Here is a 19,731-nt window from a genome sequence, read left to right as displayed (position 1 = left end):
GTAATTATGCATTTTATCAGTTTAAGGCTAATTTCATGTTTCATAGCAGTCATTATATATATGTATACATAATATGTTTATATCTATATGTAGATATAATCATATATCTATTATAGATATATATAGTAGTCATATATAGTAGAGGTACTATATATGGTTAGTATATATAGTAGTCATATAAATGTTGTGTATATGTGTATATATTATATTATATGTTAATTATTGGGATACCTTTTTATTGTTGATTTAGATAACACCTAATAGTATGCAGCACTTACTCTTGATTTTGTGCTCAGAGATCACCCCTGGTGGGTTCAAAAGACCATTTGAGGTGCCAGATTTGAAGCTACAAGGCCAGTTTGCTGTACTATTTCTCTGGCCTTCAATTTTTAATATCTTACCTTCAGTGAGGTCATGGATATTGAATGTCAACCTTTTCATCCTGGATACACCAACTGAATTCTGACTATGAAATTCCAGGATTATTGTTTCCTCCTACAATTTTGGCTATTAGCTTCAGAGTACATTTAGAAATATAACTGTTCATTCTTTTCTTCAGTGCAAATTTTGTATGTAAATAGACAAAATGACTGTAGAAAAAGTAATAATATAATCAAATTAGGCATGAAAAAAGAGAGAAATACATAATTGTAGAGCTAAGCACTGTTGTTTTGATTTATGTCTCTCCAAATTATTTTTTATGTGTATCTAGGTAAAGTACAGAAATGAGAGAATACTACAAATTTAGGTTTATAATCTCTGCCTTTCATGTTGGAGTTTAGCACAGCTTTATAAATCTATATAATTATTTGAGATAGTCTTAGAATATTCTCTCATATTTTAAGAGTATAGATAATTTAGAGAATTCTTTAGCACTAAGTATTTTGTTCACATTTCCCCTGCTCTGATCAATTCTTTGATTGTCATCTTTGCACATACATCTGTGTATTATTTTCTCGTGTTGATTCAGAGGGCATGTGTGTTTATCAGGATTTTGATATACTTGCCAAATACCTGTCTAAAAATATTGTATTAATTATATTCACACCGGCAGTAAATGAGTGCTTCATCATTCAATTTTTGTTTTAATTTTAATAGACTGTTGATAGTCATGATGATGTATCTTTCTATTTTAATTTCATTGCTTGTTTTCTACATAGTAATTTTAAAAAGTATTCTTTTGTGAATTTTACAATTTTCAGGTAAATTAGTTTTTTCTTATTGAAACATCATTATCTTACTTTTTCTATTTCTATTTTACTTTTATCTTTTACTGATTTTTTTATTTTAAAAATTAAAAACTTTGTTATGCTGATTTTCTCTGCCTCTATTTCTTCATATACAAACTGGCATTAAGGGGCCAGAGAGATAGCATAGTGCTAGGGCGTTTGCCTTGCACATGGCCGATCAGGACGGATCCTGGTTTGACTCCCAGCATCCCATTTGGTCCACCAAGCCTGCCAGGGGTGATTTCTGAGCACAGAGTCAGGAGTAACCCCTGAGCGCTGCCTGCTGGGTGTGGCCCTAAAACAAACAAACAAACAAACAAAAACAAAACTGGCATTAAACTACTTATTTTATTAATTAATTAATTAAAATACTTATTTTGTGAGTTCTGAATGAGTTAATGAACACATTTGAAGTGATTAGAAAATTATCTAGCATACACAAAATGCAGATTAAATTCAAATAGTTATAATGACACCATTATTATTTTCATAGCCTTGAAGAGGAAGTAACTTTGGTTCAAGGGTCATTTTTCAACAGAATGTTTATGTATCACTAGTTTCTGTCATCTTGCCTCAACTTTCAAGGTATCCAAAACTGGTTTAATAGTCCAGTCCAGGTCTCTGGGAATAAACAAAGAACAAAAAGTGCAAACTCAGGTCTCTGACAACTAGGCCATCTCCAAACTTTTGTTGGGGTTGTGTTTCTCATTGGGTTTGGTTGTAGTAGTTCTTAATGTTTAGATATCTATCCTATAACTTTCAGCTTCATTATTGCTCTATCCCTTCTCTAAACCATTGCACTATCAAATTCTCCAGATTATACTACCTGCCATACACTATTTTCCTGTTGATGTAACATTTGAATTTTAAATTACTATTTGGGTCATTCAGTCATTAAATAAGAGCCTACTGAGTTCTATACTGGGCTTACTCTCATTCTGCCAAAATTAATATGTTTGCCAAGTGTGGCTAAGTATACATTCATGATTCATGGTCTCACTTCTGGGTGTGGAAGCGAGGTAAATGGATTTGTTTTTCCCTCAAATTATTTGGAATTTAAAGTATCAGCCGGTATTATACTTTCTTACAAGTTCCAAGATGTTTCCATTCAGCTTCCTTAGTAAACTCATTTATTTTTAATTAAATTTTGGTAACTTGACCTGTCACACAATAAATAACAATAAATATATTGTTATAAATAAATAATAAAAACTTTTCAAAACTGAAAAGTTAATAAAGTATAATTATATTTTGATTCAATTTATTTTATGTTTAAGGCCTTTATATATTATAATAGAGTGATTTATGTTCAAAAAACTGGTATTAAGCCTTAAGATTATTTTGTATGTTAGCAATTGTAGTGCACTATGGAGATCTTTTTTCTATGTAATATTAAGACTAGGGTGATTAATAACAATATCTCTGTTATGGTATGCTCTGGTATGGTATGCATCATAATATTATCTTATTATTTTAGAATTTTGGATATTAGAAATGTAAGGGCCCTTTTCATCCCCCTTCCTTCAGCTACTTAGATTTCAGACATTAAAGTTGGTTTCATTTTGTTACTTACATGCTTTAGATTAAATTCTTCTTCAGTGAATTAAAAAGATCTCTTAAATTATAAAATCCAGCCTTTCAAGTATTATTGTGCTTTTGAGAAATTGTGATCTTAAACCACTGGATGATAAAAAAAAAAAAAAAAAAAAAAAAACCAAGTCTCTAGAAAATAAACTGCCATTTTATTTGTTTTGTTTTTACAAAAAAATTCCATCTATTAGCAAAATAATCTTTAAGGAGTTTTTCTGTTCTGTCCCTCTATCCCTCATCAACGTTATGAATGAAGAGGGAACAAAATCCAATTTCAGGTGCCAGATGGGTACCACATGAATGGCAGTAATTCAGTATGAGCTCTAATTAGAGCCCCTGAGCTCTGAACAGCTATTAGGTAATCATAGGGATCATGGTGAAATGCAGTAAGTTTTCTTGTGTGTAAGTTAGGGGTTTCTGCTTATCTTTTCTTTACTTTCAAGGCCTTCCTAATTTAGGAGAAACTTGCTAGTTTCTTAGAAGCAGCAGCTGAGAGTGGGTGTTACAATGAAATTTTTCTTGGAAAAGTGATGAGGTTCATTTCAAGTTTCTTTCAATGAGTACTGAAAGAAGGAAAGGTCAGCAGGAAAGGGATTTCAGAGCTCTAAGTATAAAATTTGAAATATTCATTTGGACATAATAAAGACTATGGAAAAATGTAGGCCTCAACACAGAAACAAACAATTACATTTGGTACTGCCGTTAAGTGTCCCAAGAATTAGGTTCCTCTTATTTTGTGCCAACCTAACTTGCAGAATAATAATCCTAGGAATAAACCATTTTTAATAATAGTTCTTCATCATCAATAAAATATGAATATATTTAAACAAAAACAAAAACAAATGGGTACTTGCTTACTTAGGTAGAATAATCAAGGTAAAATGAAGGCAACCTCTAAGGATCCACTTCTTTGTCAAAGAGGCTTAGCAAGTGCTGACTCATCAGCCTGTATATTCAAAACTGTGACTCCACAGAGTGGACAGTTACATTTACACTGAACGAGTATTTGACATCCAACAAGGTTTAAATAACTTCCTCAATAACACACAAAGCAGAATTTGAATCAGAGATGACTAATTCCTAAAATTTTCTACTAATTCACTTTGGTCTTTTCCTTCGCTTTCTTCTGTGAGCAAATATTTCTAAATTTAAACAAGATTTTTCAAAAAGATTAAAGTTGTATCTTTTAAAATGAAATGAGCTAAAAATGTTTTATATAAGAATTAAAATGACTGCAAAAAAGAGGGCACTGTACTAACGGGGTCACCTTGATTCTGCTTCCCACACAAAGCCAGGATATATGAAAGAGAAAGATTATATTGAAAAATGTGCTCCCATGATAGAGGGACTTCATAATTTCTGCCTTCACAGATCTTGACTTTGCTGTTTTACCTCTGATGAGTATAATAAATGGTAAAATAATAAAATTATCGAAAAGATGAGAAATGTGAATTTGTGTTCCAGATCCTTTCCTGTTATTTTGATTTCAATACAAAATATTATGAACTGTATTCTTCCATAAATTAAAGCTTGTTATTTGGCTTCCTTCAAAACTAAAAGGCATTTTAAGCTGTCTGAATGCTAATGACTAACTCACAGTGGTCTCATTCCCTTGAAGGACTCTAATGGGTTGTCACTTCCTAAGGGCCAAAGAACTCATTGGTTTGGGTTTTCCATTTTAATCTTTGCTTCCTTGGTAGTCCTAATTTCCTTGTTTATGTTTCTCTTAATTAACGTTGAACTTTTAAGTTTTGCCTTGTTTTTCTTTTGTGCAAAGACTGCAGGCAGTAATTCCTTGGGTAGCAATCGTTATTCAGAGAAGAATAATAAGTTGAGGATGTTGAGTTACTTCTTCCAGGATCACAGAGGTTTCATGGAAGTCTCATTAGAAAAACTTTCATACACTTGCCTAAATCTTGGCCAAGTGCTCTTTCATTTATTGACTTATTTTCTTCAAATTCTCATTGTTTCTTTTATTATTTAAAATGCTAGCATTACTCTGTTTTAAGTGATAATGATATGTAATAAGATTTTATTTTCTTTTTCACTTGATGCCAATTCTAATAATGTTTGTCCTGAAGTGCAGACCTGATGGTTCAGAGTTCAGTGCTTGGTGCAGTGTTTGCGACCTGGAGGGCTGTATCCAGCTATATTTCAGTGTCCATGCACTGTAGGAGACGAACTCAGGGTCTTATATATTATAGGTGCTCTACTAAAAATAGGATAATCACAGCATAGGTTTTACAGGGAAAATATATTGCAGATTGTTAATTGATAAATGAAAGCAACCAAGTTTGCCACTGCATTCCCTGAAAGCAAATCAAGGAGCAAGCCCTGAGAATTACTAGATATAGCCACAAAACAAAACAAAAGTATTAGTTTTAAAAGAAGCTTCTGAAAAGATCTGTCTCATAATTCTTGGATATTCTAGTTTTGCTTCATATTGAAAAAGCTGCATAAGAGAAATCCAGGGTGCATGATAGTAATATATTTCTTCCTCTCCATCTCTTCTCTCATTCCACTGTCCACTCTGTCTTTTATCTATCTCTGTCTACCTAATATTTCTGTTGTCTTTAATAGAGAAGTAGGATGGTTTATATTTTAGAACAGCTTGTCTCATGAGGGAGAGTACTGAGGATGTTCTGAATGCATGATTTGTAGACAGTCAGTGTGACATGTAATATCTTTCACAGTTTTCAATGACAGCATCCTATGATCAATATTAAAATGTTAAGATACTCAGATGGGAGACTGACTTTGATCTGCTATGAGACAGACAAGCATTGAACAAGAGAAAAAAAACCTGCCTCCATTCCTCTGAAAACTCTACCTGCTTTATGGGTAGTATGCTTTTCAATCAGAGATTTTACTGGGAGCATTTTGCCTTGTGTTTGTCTTCCCTCATCATGATGCAGTGGCTTTTGTACTGAGGTTCCCAATACTTTGTTTAGAAGTAAAATGGGGTTGACACATTCAGGAAGTCCCTTTCCTTTTGGGTCAGTTGACTATGCACCGTGATGTGCAATGATTTACAAGAAGAAAAGTGCTCCAGTCACTCATACTTTCCAGGAATGGAAGGATACCATAATGAGGCAGTAGTAGGGAAATAGTGAGTGAAATTATTAGAAAGAAGCCATGGTTTTAATCTTTCTTTATTGTAGCAAGAAATAAACACCTCAAGGTATTCACAAGTAATCAAACCCCTAATAGTGAGAGATCATATTACTCTGGAAAGTCTTTTTTTTTTTTTTTTTTTTTTTTTTACTGAGGCTGAGAGTTGTGTCTTTGAGAGCTAAAATTATTTCAAGAAGGTCACAAAGAAAGGGATACTGGAAAGAAATGTGTTGTTTGGTACTAAACCACTCAGTTGGATTATTTTAAATACTGGTCAAAGTGAGTGTTGAAAGAATGGGTTTTGGGGCATTCTAGGAAGTGAAAAACTGAACAAACTTGGGAGTCCAATTATGTCCTTTCATTAAAAAAAAATCAATTATTTTATTGTAGTGAAATAAAAATAGACTCTTATTCTCTTATATAAGCATGTAAACATGATCCCCTACATTCTTTATTTGAAAAGCATTTACAGAATATTTTCTGGGTGTTGAAGTTCTATAGCCACTGCTTCAGCAAGGACAGAGTGCTGGCCAGATGGGCCAGATCTGAGGAGATGAAAGGAACTTCTTTTACAAGCTCTGCTTGGAGAAAAACATCAGTATAGGAAATAGCATTTGAATAACTTAAAGCAAAGTGTTCATAAGAGCAGAATAACTCAGAGCAGGCTTTGAAGTCATTAGTTGTATGAATCACATTCTGTCTCCTCTGGGTCTCACTCCAGCTATTCTCAGCCTCTCTCAAAGCTTTAAGTGCATTTACTACTTGCTTGTCTCCCCCTCTAGTCTCTGAGTTACTTGTGGTGAGAGATTTTTGTTATAGTTATTTTGCATCCCCGGACCTTAGCACAGTGCAATTGCATACAAAAAGTGCTAGTATATTAGTGCTGAATAAATAAGAGGAATAGCTATTACCAATTGGGGAGAAGAAGGGAAGAGAAGGGTTTTGTATGGGAAATACAAAGTAAAATTTTTGATTATTTTAGTCTAGAGACAAAATATATTTTCTTCCTCATAACTCTAGTAAAAAGAAAGTTTAATTTGGCATAATTCAGTAAAATTTTCTGAGTCTGCATTTTGTTGTGATTATATACATAAACATACTTTTTTTTCTATCAGCAAAGGGACAAGTCTAAGTAGCAGTGGCAGTAGACTTTGGTATACAGATCCTTTAATTTAGCTTGGTAGAATACATTATTATTATATACCCGGATATGCATACACCCAGATTAGTGCCATCAGGGGTGTGCAGGTGGAGAGAGAGAAAGTAGACATTTGTTCAGACTGGCAATGGCAGGATTAGGGGTGCTGGAAATATTGGGTAAATTTGTAAACTTTTCTAGGAGGAGCTAGAATTTTATTTTTTATTTGTTGTTGTTTGAGTTTAATGAGGCCACATGCCTGGCTTTGGTGTTCTCACTTTAAGTTGTTTTTTTTTTTTTTTTTGCCTGGTGAGTCACAGAAGTTTGAATGCTCTTGGCCTTCAGCTTGCTGAGAGCCACAAACTATTTTTATTTTAATTTTATTTTATTTTCTTGAAATTGGGATTATAAATTTTATTGTTATTTATAAAGTCCTTAATAGTTGAGTTTCAGACATACGATGAATTAGGGACAATCCCATCACAAGTGTTGACCTCCTTTCAACATATTCCCAGACTGTATCCTTGCCACCATGCTTGCCATCCACATCAGCCTGCCATTATGATAAACCCATTTAATGTTTAGATTGTTAGAGTTTGGATCTCTTGATTCCATTGCTATTGACTATGACTTGGATATTTAATTCTGTCTTTTATTTATCTTTACCACTAGATATCACTTGGCCCCTGGCTCCCATCCTTTCATAATTGTGTTCTTCTCCTCCACTCAGTTTCTTTTCTTCTCTCTAAATGTTGAGGCCAAGGACCTTTAAGACAACTCCCATAGACCATTGTATTTCTTCATGCAGTTATTCTAAATAATATATATATATGATATCATTCTGTATTGATGCTTCTTATTCTGGCTCGCTTCATTTAACATAATATCTTCCAGTTCTATCCATGTTGCTGCAAATTGCATAATTGCATCATTCTTTACAGCTATGTAATATTCCATTATACATATGTACCATATCTTTATGTTCCATACATCTGTTGTTGGATCTAGGTTGATTCCAAGTCTTAGCCATTCTACTGAGTGGTTCAATAAATAACGGTGTGTATACATCCTTTTGGATGAATTTTTTTTGTCCTGGGTATAAATACCCAAAAGAGAGATTGCTGGGTTATAGTCCAGCTTAACACACACCTTTAACTGTGACTTTAGCAGGAATTGGATTCTTGATCTTTTTAATTTTTTTTTTGTTTTGAGGTCACACCCAGCAGCGCACAGAGGTTACTCCTGGCTCTGCACTTAGAAATTACTCCTGGCAGGCACAGGGGGACAATATGAGATACCGTGATTCAAACCACTGTTTTTCCTGGCATGCTGTGCTATTTCTCGTATTCACAAATTTTTGCTGGTATTCACTAATTTAGTTTTGCAGTTTACTTGTTTGTTTATAGACCATTAATTGAAATCATGCAATATCTTTTTCTGGCCTAGAATAATTAATGACCTTTGGTCCATCCATGGCAGTATGTTGCCATTAAAAATACCACCTTAAATTGAGTAGTATTCTCTTGTTCTTCAGTCATCTGTCAGTGGCATTATTTCCACTGCTATTTGCTTATTGTAATTAATGCTCAATGAACTTGAATCACTTTGGATAAGTTCTTTGTATTCTGTAAAAACTCAGAAGTGGGAATACTAATTTTATTTTTACTATGTGAAAAATTTTCATCGTGTGAAAACTAAGGTTGATATATTTGACAATATAGATATACAAAATTTTGAGATAAGTCAGCCCAAAAGCATAGAATTGTAAAAGTATATAGCTATATTATTATGAATTAATGGGTAGAGAGTGGTAGTAAACAAGTAATATTAATTTAATAATTATTTTTAATAACCTAATTACTGAAAGAATTATATTTACATGGGAAACAATATAGAGTTAACAATGATTTTTTTTCCGGCGACACCCATTTGATGCTCAGGGATTACTCCTGGCTAAACGCTCAGAAATTGCCCCTGGCTTGGGGGCACCATATGGGACACCAGGAGATCGAACCACAGTCCTTCCTTGGCTAGCGCTTGCAAGGCAGACACCTTACCTCTAGCGCTACCTCACTGGCCCCAACAATGATTTTTTTTGTTTTAATTAGAAGAGAGACCTTAGATGATGAGGAAAAGTCATATTGTAAATGAAAATGAGAGCTAATTTAAGGTAAGAAGCTGAGATTTAATTATTTTTTCTTGTAGATTAGGAAGGAAATTTAAACTACTATTTCTTTACTGATCTTGTATTCCTCCTATGAAGCCATGTCTTACTGATTGTCTTTATAGTACATGCTGTACTTCTTGCACAATTTCACCTGTGGCCCACTTTTATATATCTTCGTGCCAACTCAGAGTCATATTATTTCTAGTTGGGAAATTCTGCTTTGAATAGCCCTAACAGTACAGCGCTTATTAAAGTTAAACCTAAGTGCAGAAATCCATTGTTCATTTGTTTTTAATTAATGTTTCTGTTACATAATGACATAAAATTTCTTCTATAGTTTTTCTAGTTTATGAGGACTATGAAAACATTTTGTGGATTGGCTCCAACTCTTACTTTTTGATTTGTTTATTATTTGCATTTTCCTGAATTCATGTGCTTTGCAATTCTGGAAACTAATAAAGATCACAATAAATAATTTTCTCTGTGAAATGTAACTTGAAAAAAAATTATCAAAAGAAACTTTCTTCTGATACTTATCAATACTGAATCCATAAAGGGAGGGCAAATGACACTCAAATAAAGGATTATTAGGTCAGCAAGAGATAGAGTTTGATTTTGCTGTTACTTTCCAACTAAGCATTAACTCAGAATATAGATCCCAACAGGCAAAGTGTAACACTATGAAATAGCAAAGTTGGACATTCAAAAATAAAAACATACAAAGAATAAAATAATTGAACAACTTAAAACAGTGACAGAAATTCAGTACTTATGTTCAAGGAATTATAAAGTGAAAAGTGATAGGAAATGTTTTACATTGATTGTAATACTCTAATAATCTGCCTTTAGTTTTTATTTTCTCAAATGTTGAAAATTTGAAAAACTTAGAAACATAAATATACTATCCATTCATAAATTTTATATCCAAATACAATTACTACTATATTCCTATATTTCTTTTGTTTCTTTTCTTTATCATAATAGCCTTGGTCTTATTATTATATAGTTTCCCTGGGTCATCTCTATTAGAACAAAGATGTCAATAACTAACGAGGAATTGGATCCTATAACTGTATAACACAGTATTTGTGTACTTTCTGACTAAAATACACAGAATCTTCAGTATCATTAGAAACTCAATAAAACTCACAGAATCATTTTATGTATACAACTTTAGTTCTGATTTTTCCATTTATGATTATAAAAGAAACTTTGTTTTGTAGTGAAAGTATTTTATAAAATAATTTTTGTACATTATAAGGATTCACAATTTTATTTAGTTATTCCCTTAGAGTCTAGTTGTCTCCAAATTTACTTTATTGCCAATAGCATTGCTGCAAACTTATCTTTGTATAAAGAACTTTCCATATTTCAAGTTTCTTTTAGAAATGTTATGGGGCCGGGCGGTGGCGCTAAAGGTAAGGTGCCTGCCTTGCCTGCGCTAGCCTTGGACGGACCGCGGTTCGATCCCCCGGTGTCCCATATGGTCCCCCGAGCCAGGAGCAACTTCTGAGCACATAGCCAGGAGTAACCCCTGAGTGTTACTGGGTGTGGCCCAAAAACCAAAAAAAAAAAAAAAAAAAAAAGAAATGTTATATAAAAATATTTCATGCTATCATAGCTTTTGGTAATTGTTATCATTTCCTCCCAAAGTTCCATGCTTCTTGAAATCAGATTAGCAATTAATAAAATGCACATTGCATAATATATACACTGTTATCAGTATTTGATTCATATATGTATGTATGTATTTATTAGGTTTGAGGGAAAGACCTCTCTGTACTTTCGGTCAATCCCTCATTCTGTGCTCAGGGAATTCCATTCCTACAGGGCTCGGATCATATGTGGTAACAGGGGACTAGGCATAAGTGGTACATGGCAAGCACCCTACTTGCTATACTATCACTCTGACTCTATAAGTTTATTTTATTTTTAAAAAGCTTAACTTTGCTAATTTATAGGCAGTATAAAAAGAAATATTAGAAGTTTTTTTTTATATTTTGTTTTGGTTTTGGACCGACCCAGAGGGACTCAGGATCATTCCTGGTTCTGTGCTTATAAATCACTCCTGGCAGGCTCGGGAACAATGTGGGATGTTGGGATCAAACCCAGGTCAGCTACGTGCAAGACAAACACTCTACCCACTGTGCTATTGCTCTGACCCCAGAATTTAAATTTTCATTACTTTACATATTGAAAGAATATTTTCCCAATTTTGATATAATTTTATTTTTTAACTCTGCATTAATATTAATTAAAAAATCTTTTCTCTATGTTTTGGAATCACACACTTAATGATGTTTATTTCTTGTTTTTGGATCTGTGCTCAGGGATCCATTCTGTTGATGCTCAAAAGACCTTATGCTATGCTAGTGATTGATCCCAGGTCAGCCACAAGTACTTTACCCCACTGTATGATCTCTTTGCCTAAAGAGTCAAAGTTTTTCTTATAGTTTTATAATTCTATTATTAAATGATGTCTATATGCTAAGCCTTTTGGATAAGAAAAAATGAAAATATATTTCTCTTAATACTAAAAATATTGTGTTTTATAATATACAAATTGTGGCAAGGAAAAGGCCTGGGTATCAGAGAAATAATAAAGAACTAAAATGGTGGACCCCAGTTCATTTGCCAGCACCATATGCTCCCTTGAGCACCACCAGGAGCAACACTTGAACCTGTGTGCCCCACCTCAGCCCTGAGCCAATAGGAAAGAACTTGAAATATTTACATTATTCAACCAAAGGAAGAAAACTCATAAAATAGTAAAAAAAAAAAAAAAAGAATGTAGTAAATTATTTTATGGTACAACATAACTTTTCTTGGAAATTCCAAAAGAATAGAAACATAGGTGACTTGAAGCAGCAAGGGAAATTGCTATTGGAAGGAGGAATTTTGCTGGATTTTAAAGATAAATTCAAGTGGAAAGAGAATACAACATTTTTAGAGTATAATTTGAGGTAGAAATGAGCATTTGGGGCTGGAGAGATAGCATGGAGGTAAGGTATTTGCCTTGCATGCAGAAGGATGGTATCCCATATGGTATCCCGAGCCTGCCAGGAGAGATACCTGCGTAGAGAGCCAGGAGTAACCACTGAGCACTGCCGAGTGTGACCCAAAAACAAAAACAAAAACAAAACAAAACAAAACAAAAAAAGAAATGAGCTCGTGATAGGTGTTTAAGGGATTAGAGACCATTCAAGTTTGAGTGAATAGAGCATGTTGGGGAAAAGAATGTGAGTCAAAGTCAGAAGTTTATAAAGACAAATATAAAAGACAAAGCTTATAAAGACAAATCAACTAATTCTTTTGTTCAAACACATCTTTGCATCTTCTCTGAGGCTGGTTCTGAGATCACTGAAAAGGCCCCCAAAGCAGTAGGTGTAATCAGACAGACTCATCCTTGAGTAGAGCATTCTGACTTGATTTGTTGAACTCTGCAGCACTTATTGAAAGGTATATCTGGGTTGCCTTGTAGAGAAAGTTTTAGGGAAATTATTTGAATGTCCCAGATTTCAAACAATCCTTTCCCCTTGAATCTCGAAAGTTGGACAATATCAACAGCTATACAGAAAGTTCTGGGGAGAGTACAGACACAGAAATAATGTGTCGTCAATGCTTTTAGGCACAATAAATACATTTTCCTATCACATTCTCACCACTTCTATAATGAACTTTCTTGATCTCATATTCTGTATCTTCAAACAGAAGCTTGCATAAGTAATCCCCTTCACAGGGGACACTGGAGAAAAAGGGAAGGATGTAAAAAGCATAGGTCTCTGTGGTCATGTTCAGTCCTAGACCAAGAGCTCTTTCTCTTAATTCACAAGTTTAGATGATTTAAAAGCAATCAGTGATTTTCTTGCTTTGTCTCTTCCTTAGAATTATCCACAGGACACTGGACAAATGTTGCTGTTAGTTACGCTGTATACGAGGTGCATATTCTTTTGTGTAGTGGCTATTTGAGAATATTTGACAATAACTCAAACTTTCCCAAGAAAAGTGTATTTTTATCTCCACAAGTTACTGCTTTCCTTTCACAGTTGAGTGTTTAGTTTTGTATGGCTATCTCTTAATTTTATCTCTGCCCTGCTTTTGTGGACTAATTGATTATAAATTGAGTTTATTTTTCTTGTAATTATTTCATTGTCCTTTAAAGTGAGCTGTTTATTTTTTAATTGTGCTAATTTAGCCATTTTTTTTCGTGTTCAATCAGAATCTAGTCAAGAAAGAAACTGCTCTTGGTTTCACTTTCATGTCTATTTTAAAGAGTCCTAGAAAAATACATTTGACTAAGTGGGAGGACACTAAATTAGAGACAAATTTAACTGATTATCCCTTCATTCGTCATAGGCAGTTGAACTTAAATAGTCCTTTTCTACTGAATCTGGAAAGTTTGGAGGTTAGTTGAGTGACAAGTACAATGCCCACAACATAAAAGATGCTCAATGTTCCTTAAATTAATATATTTGAGTGGCTTCATGATTCAGTTACTGCATCAACTGGATTACTGTGCAGAATAAAAAGATTAATTCCCAAAGACATAAAGAATAGAAAAATGTCTCTGAAGCATATAATACATTCAATAGGATCTCTAATACTTATGCATAATTTTTACTCTCTTTCACCTATACTTAGTGTCATCATGCATTGACAATATATGACATCAAAATGAATAGACTATCATATATGTGGATAAATTTACAATTTCCAGAAAACTTTGAGACATTATCTCGAATTAATTTCCATATGGAATACAACGTATTGAAATTAGCTCTGGAGATATAGTCAAGCAAAAGCAACTGGAAGAGGAAAAAATAAGAAGAGTCTTTCCTGATACCATATACTAGTATATATAACATAGAGATAGAAATAAAATTTATTTTCTGTCAATGCTCTGGTTCAGCACTATTCTACTTTATAAATCCATAATCTCTTGGAATAAAGTATTTAACTCCTTTATCCTTGCATTGAAGCCACAAAATATATTCAGGTGCTGAGCATTCAAGCACTTCTGTATCATACTGATCTTCTGTCTTGATGTTTATTTCTAAATCACTCTCCCTGCAGGAGCATACTGTTCCTTCCCTTTAATTAACTTTGATGTGGAAAGTTCTATAGTAATAAAGTTGCACATGCATGTGTTTGTTCTTTCACCTGCTTTTCTGTTTAGTGCACCTAGAGGGAGAAACATTTCTGCTGTCTCACACCATTAATTCTGATGAGGAATAAATTTGTAAGAAGGAAGATAACTACCTCACTGAGAGTGAACCTTTTTTTTTAAACATTCTTTAGTGTTGTCATAGCTTTAATATTTGCAAAGGCGACTGCTTGTTGATAATTAAATATGCATCAGTTCAGGATATTGGCAACAAAACCGGATGGCAGAGTTAAAAAAAAAAAAACATGGACTTTGGAATCAGGCAAATCAAGTTTGAATTCTGGTTCTGTATTTACTAGAGGATTTTAACTCTTTGCAATTTATTTCCTCTTTTAAGCAGTAGAGATAACATTAATGACATCTATCTCATGCATTATGGGAAATTGAAAATAAATGATACTTTTTCTTCTAGCAGAAAGCATATAAATTGTGAGTCAAATTGGTGCAATACTTCTTCCTTGTCACTTTCATTCCATTCTTCCCACCCCAAACCCCAACCCCACACCATGAGCTTTCTGCCAGAGCTATTACAGAGTTTTGTTTGCTCTCTGGCTTCAGGTCTCTTGCCTTTGGCCAGTAGGGAGTTCCAGCTGAAAATCTAGAAGGAGAAGAATGAGGTTAGACTCATTCCTTTATCTACTTCCTTTTAGAATTACCTGAGTGGAACTGAAATGCAGAAAATAATGACTATTTTTCTGGGCTCCATATTCTGTAAATTCCCTCCTGGGGAGAAGGGTGGTGGGAATTCTATTCTGTGTTCCCTTTGCCTGGTGAAGATTAAAGTTTAATCATTGCTTATTTTGCCCACTTTATTGTCTTTTGTAAATTCCTCTACCTACTCACATTTTAAGACCTTACTAAATGATCTTAAAAAGAGTGTGTTATCTGCTTACTCCTGGGACCAATGCTAACACATTATTCAGAACTACTTAGTTGAAAGCAGTGATTTGCCTAAACCTTTTTATTTGAGAAAGCTTGGCACTTTTAAGGGAAATATAGGGAAATTGTTGCTTGCCCTTGAATATTAAAAGAAGAAAAAAGTAGTTACGATGATCATCATCTGGGGAAAAGTTAGAGAGGTTAAGATGCACTAAATGTCACTGGGAAGCTAAAATTCAACATATACAAGTTGCTTTCAAGTTTCATTCTATTTCAGCAAGATTTTATTGCTTCCTACGTGTACAGGCTGAGAAGCATCCACCTAGCAGCAGCCTTTTTTTTCAATTAAATTTATTATCCTATATACATATCTATAGTTTATAAATTCACTAAATAATTTTATTAAAATTCTTTTATTTGGGGGGACACATCCAAATGATACTCAGATGTTACTCCTGGCTCTACACTCAGAAATTGTTCCTGGCAATCTCGGGGGCCCGTATGAGATGCTGGCTATTGAACCCAGGTCAGTCCCAGTTGGCTGCATGCAAGGCAAACACCCTATCTGTTGTGCTATTGTTCAGCCCTAATTTTTAATTTAGCTGGAAATATTTTTCCCCATGTATGGGATTTCTAGTATATATTTATACTATTTTCTTTGAATTCTAAATTGACCCAAGTTTATCAGCATAATTCCACATTTTTCTAGGATGAATACAATGCCTGGCATATAATGAATTAGTAAAGATGACTACATTCCTAAACATATATAAGCTGAGAACTTTGCTTTTGTGATACAGCTTTTTCCCCCACAGTCAATCCTGAAAAAATTCATGGCTGCTCCAAGATATCACACTTATTTTAAATACATGTAATGGTGCATTTTTCTCCAAACTTATGGAAGCATTTTTGTTAACCTCAAAATATTTCTTTTTCCCTGAGAATGTTATGTTGTTTGTTTGGTCCCATATTGCATCTCAGAATAGTCTTACAATAATAAGGAATATCATTGATATTCTCACTATGCCTTGCTATTGTATGATATCTAGTATCCCTAAAAGTATCTCCCTTTAATTTTCTAAATAAATCTGAAGGAACAATAAATCTAAAGGGGCAATTTGCATTTGCCCCAAAGCAGTTGTTTAGCCTTGAAAATGCAACATTGCAACCAGTTGAGGGCCTCATTTCAATGTGGGAGGTAATGGGTTCTCTCTCTTGAGGGCTGCTTCCTCCAGGGGCCTACAAAGATGCTGTCATTTTGGAATCCTCTTCCCCTTTAAAAATGTGTTTTTATATATTTTTATATCATATATAAATTAATTTTATATATTAAAATAATATATAATTATAGTAATATGTAATATATTATTATATAATATATAATGCAATAATTATATATTATAAAATATATTTTATAAATATTTTATACTATATATGTATTTTATATATATCTATATAAATGTTTGGCTATATTTTATTCCTTGATTGAATCATTTACATTTCTGTCCTTTGATACTGCCCATCAGTTTGTAAAGTTAATTCCTGTACAAGTTACTTAATTGCTTACTCTATTTTTATTTTTATTTTTTTGGTTTCTGGTTTTTGGATTACACCCGGCAGCACTCAGTGGTTACTCCTGGCTCTACGCTCAGAAATCGCTCCTGGCAGGCTCAGGGGACCATTTGGGATGCCGGGATTCGAATCACTGTCCTTCTGCATGCAAGGCAAACACCTTACCTCCATGCTACATCTCTGGCCCCTGCTTACTCTATTTTTTAAGATTTATAGCTCAGCCACAGAGTTTTGAAAATCTGAGAATAATATAAATGCTAGTGTTCAGTAGATACAATCAGTTTGCACCTCCAATGTCAGTCTGCATCTGTAGTGTCAGAGTGTTTGTGATACTGGTTAAGTTGCTTTTATTCATCCTCTTTGAGACTGAATTCTTACTGAAGGAGCACTTCAGCCCACATGCAGATATGCCCTATGAATAAATATATCATGTTCAGAGATAACTAATTAGAAATGAACACAACATGTGTAACTATTATGTTTACTATTCTAAACTTATAACAAAATCTCCTAGTGTCTAATGGATATAAATATTAGGTAAGGATATTTTCTTCTAATTCAAGTGGCAACTTGGAATATTCTTTGAGATAATAGCTATTACTTGACTAGATTATTCCATCTGATTTATTTGAACCTAAGAAGATAAAGTTATTACAAACTTTTGAAGAATTATTGGGATGATGCCAGTATACTATGCATAATTTCTAATGAGTCAGAAGGCCATGATGCTTTCAGATATAGGTAAAATTCTTATCTAAAGATCAGACGACTTTTAAATATCAGTAAGATCTATCCAGTTATAAACAAAGCAAGTTAGCAACCCCTAAATGGAGAAGTGTATACCTAACTTTACCAGCAAGAATCAGCACCAAATATATTCAGAACACATCCTCATTTTATACACAAGGTAGGTTACTGTACCTATTTTTTCAGTCACTAGAAATGTAAACTTGAATATTTAATGGAAAGCAGAAGGTGCTTAAAAATCTCAAACTGACATTTAACAAAAGTTGTTTTGTAACTATTGCTTATGTGTACTTGTAATGCTTTAAACACAGTACTGTTTTAGCCTGTGTTGATGAATAATTTAAGAATTACTGTCCTAGTCTAAGACAGCACGTGTTAATCATATACTTGATTAAACATTTCCTTCCCTTTCTCTTTCTCTTCAGCATGCCAGTTGGCTTTTGAGTGGGACAGTTGTTACAGTGAGAGCAGTGACATTGGAAACCACTATTGCCTATTTGAATTACTTGAAACGCGACCATGAAAAAAACTACCTGTGATTTGCTTTCTCGAAGCAAAAGTGTAAGTACTTTTGATTTTTATTCTTTTTTCTGAAAATCTGTACATGTAATGATAACTGTGTTCTTTGTATTTGAATCAAGACCAGGAAGCTCTTGGTTGCCTTTCAGTACTCATCTTTAGTACTCTGCTTTCCTGCACCTTATTAACAAATAAAGCCCATCTATCTATATAGTTGATATTCATTGGTAATTCTCTTTCAACATATTTACATGCCTAACATTCACTCATAATCCTACTGGCCTAATAATGGACAGCCTGATTTTTGAATGCATACCAAAATGATTAAAATTTGAAACAGAAGAAATGCATGTCTTTAATATAAAACTTTATGGGCAAGTATAAGAACATAAAGAGATTATCTATCTCTCTATCTATCTATCTATCATCTATCATCTATCTATATCATTGGGTACTTCAATCCATTACTTTCTAAAAGTTCATGAACTCAATAAATAATGTAAATTAAGGATCAACAGGACCTCTCTTTCATTAGCCAGGTGTCTGTTTCTCTATTTCTTCACTAAAAATATTTTAAGTGAACAGCTCAGAACCTGAGAGAGGTTAAGTCCTTGCCAATTTCCTAGAGTTCTTTTAGTACCAAATTTTCAGTAATTTTTAAAATTTTCTATTAATGTATGAAAGAAGTATAAGCAATTCAAACAACTCAAAGAAAGTATATAAATCGGGGTTGAAAGTAGACTGTTAATTTCCATCAGGCAAGCTTGAAAACATGTTTCTTTGTTCATGTACCCAAGGGGGGGGAAAGACATCCAAACAGATGTAGTTGTGACGTAGGAACATTCATTTGAAGGTCTCAGAAAAACCACAAATACAAACACATTTCTTGAGCATGAGAGCACTTTGTATTACATCCAATGATTATATTGTGAGGACCCCAGACTGTTTCCTTTCTTTCTATAGAATATCAGTTCTTTTTTAAAGGTGACTATTGTGTGGGTAGGTAGAGAAAGAAAGTAAATAAAGTATTTCCAACAAAGTTTCTTAAAAAATGAGGTTGCACAAAGAAGTCTGCCAGTATTTTATGTACCAACTGGCTGTGTTTAATAACCAACCAAGGAAACTAAATAAACTGAGGTAATGTTCGAATTCACTGTTTTTACTCATTAGTATTTGGTTGTATGGATCATTGCATAAAATAAAGGGTCATGGCTTAGAGCCTACAATTCCTTTTATTCTAAACCAGTTTTGGTCATTGTGATAGGAGACAGATATACAATTGCCAAGCTACAAACATATCTTGTTAATTTACTATAAATTAAATATGAAAGCAATCCACTCATAATATTTTTTCTTAAATTTCAGACATAAGTGATATAAAATATGTAAAGACCAAAGAACTAATTAAATAAAACAATAGTATTATTTTGTTTTTCAGAAGAAAATCTAAAAGAGAATGATTAACTAAGCTGTAATTTTAAGAAACTTTTAAGTGCTTAATGGTGCTGGAAAATTTTCTTTATGTATTTTCTCAATGCAAAATAAATTTCAGTTGAGTGGAAAGGCTATCACTTTCATGTTAAATAAGCCAGAATTACCTCAATTTGCCCAA

The 19,731-nt window shown here is 33.4% G+C and overlaps 1 long non-coding RNA gene across 1 annotated transcript in view; it reads left to right on the top strand.

Annotated features, from left to right (window-relative positions):
• LOC126001557 (uncharacterized) overlaps nt 1-19,731 on the top strand; it is a 344,243-nt gene that overhangs the window by 155,288 nt on the left and 169,224 nt on the right. Inside the window, exon 2 of the long non-coding RNA XR_007492876.1 lies at nt 18,026-18,161. This is a non-coding gene — a long non-coding RNA (uncharacterized LOC126001557). The remainder of the gene's footprint in view (nt 1-18,025; nt 18,162-19,731) is intronic.

This window comes from Suncus etruscus, chromosome 2, assembly GCF_024139225.1.
Source record: "Suncus etruscus isolate mSunEtr1 chromosome 2, mSunEtr1.pri.cur, whole genome shotgun sequence".
NCBI lineage: Eukaryota > Metazoa > Chordata > Mammalia > Eulipotyphla > Soricidae > Suncus > Suncus etruscus.
Note: the sequence above shows the minus strand (reverse complement) of the source record. Positions and strands in the feature narration are given on the sequence as shown.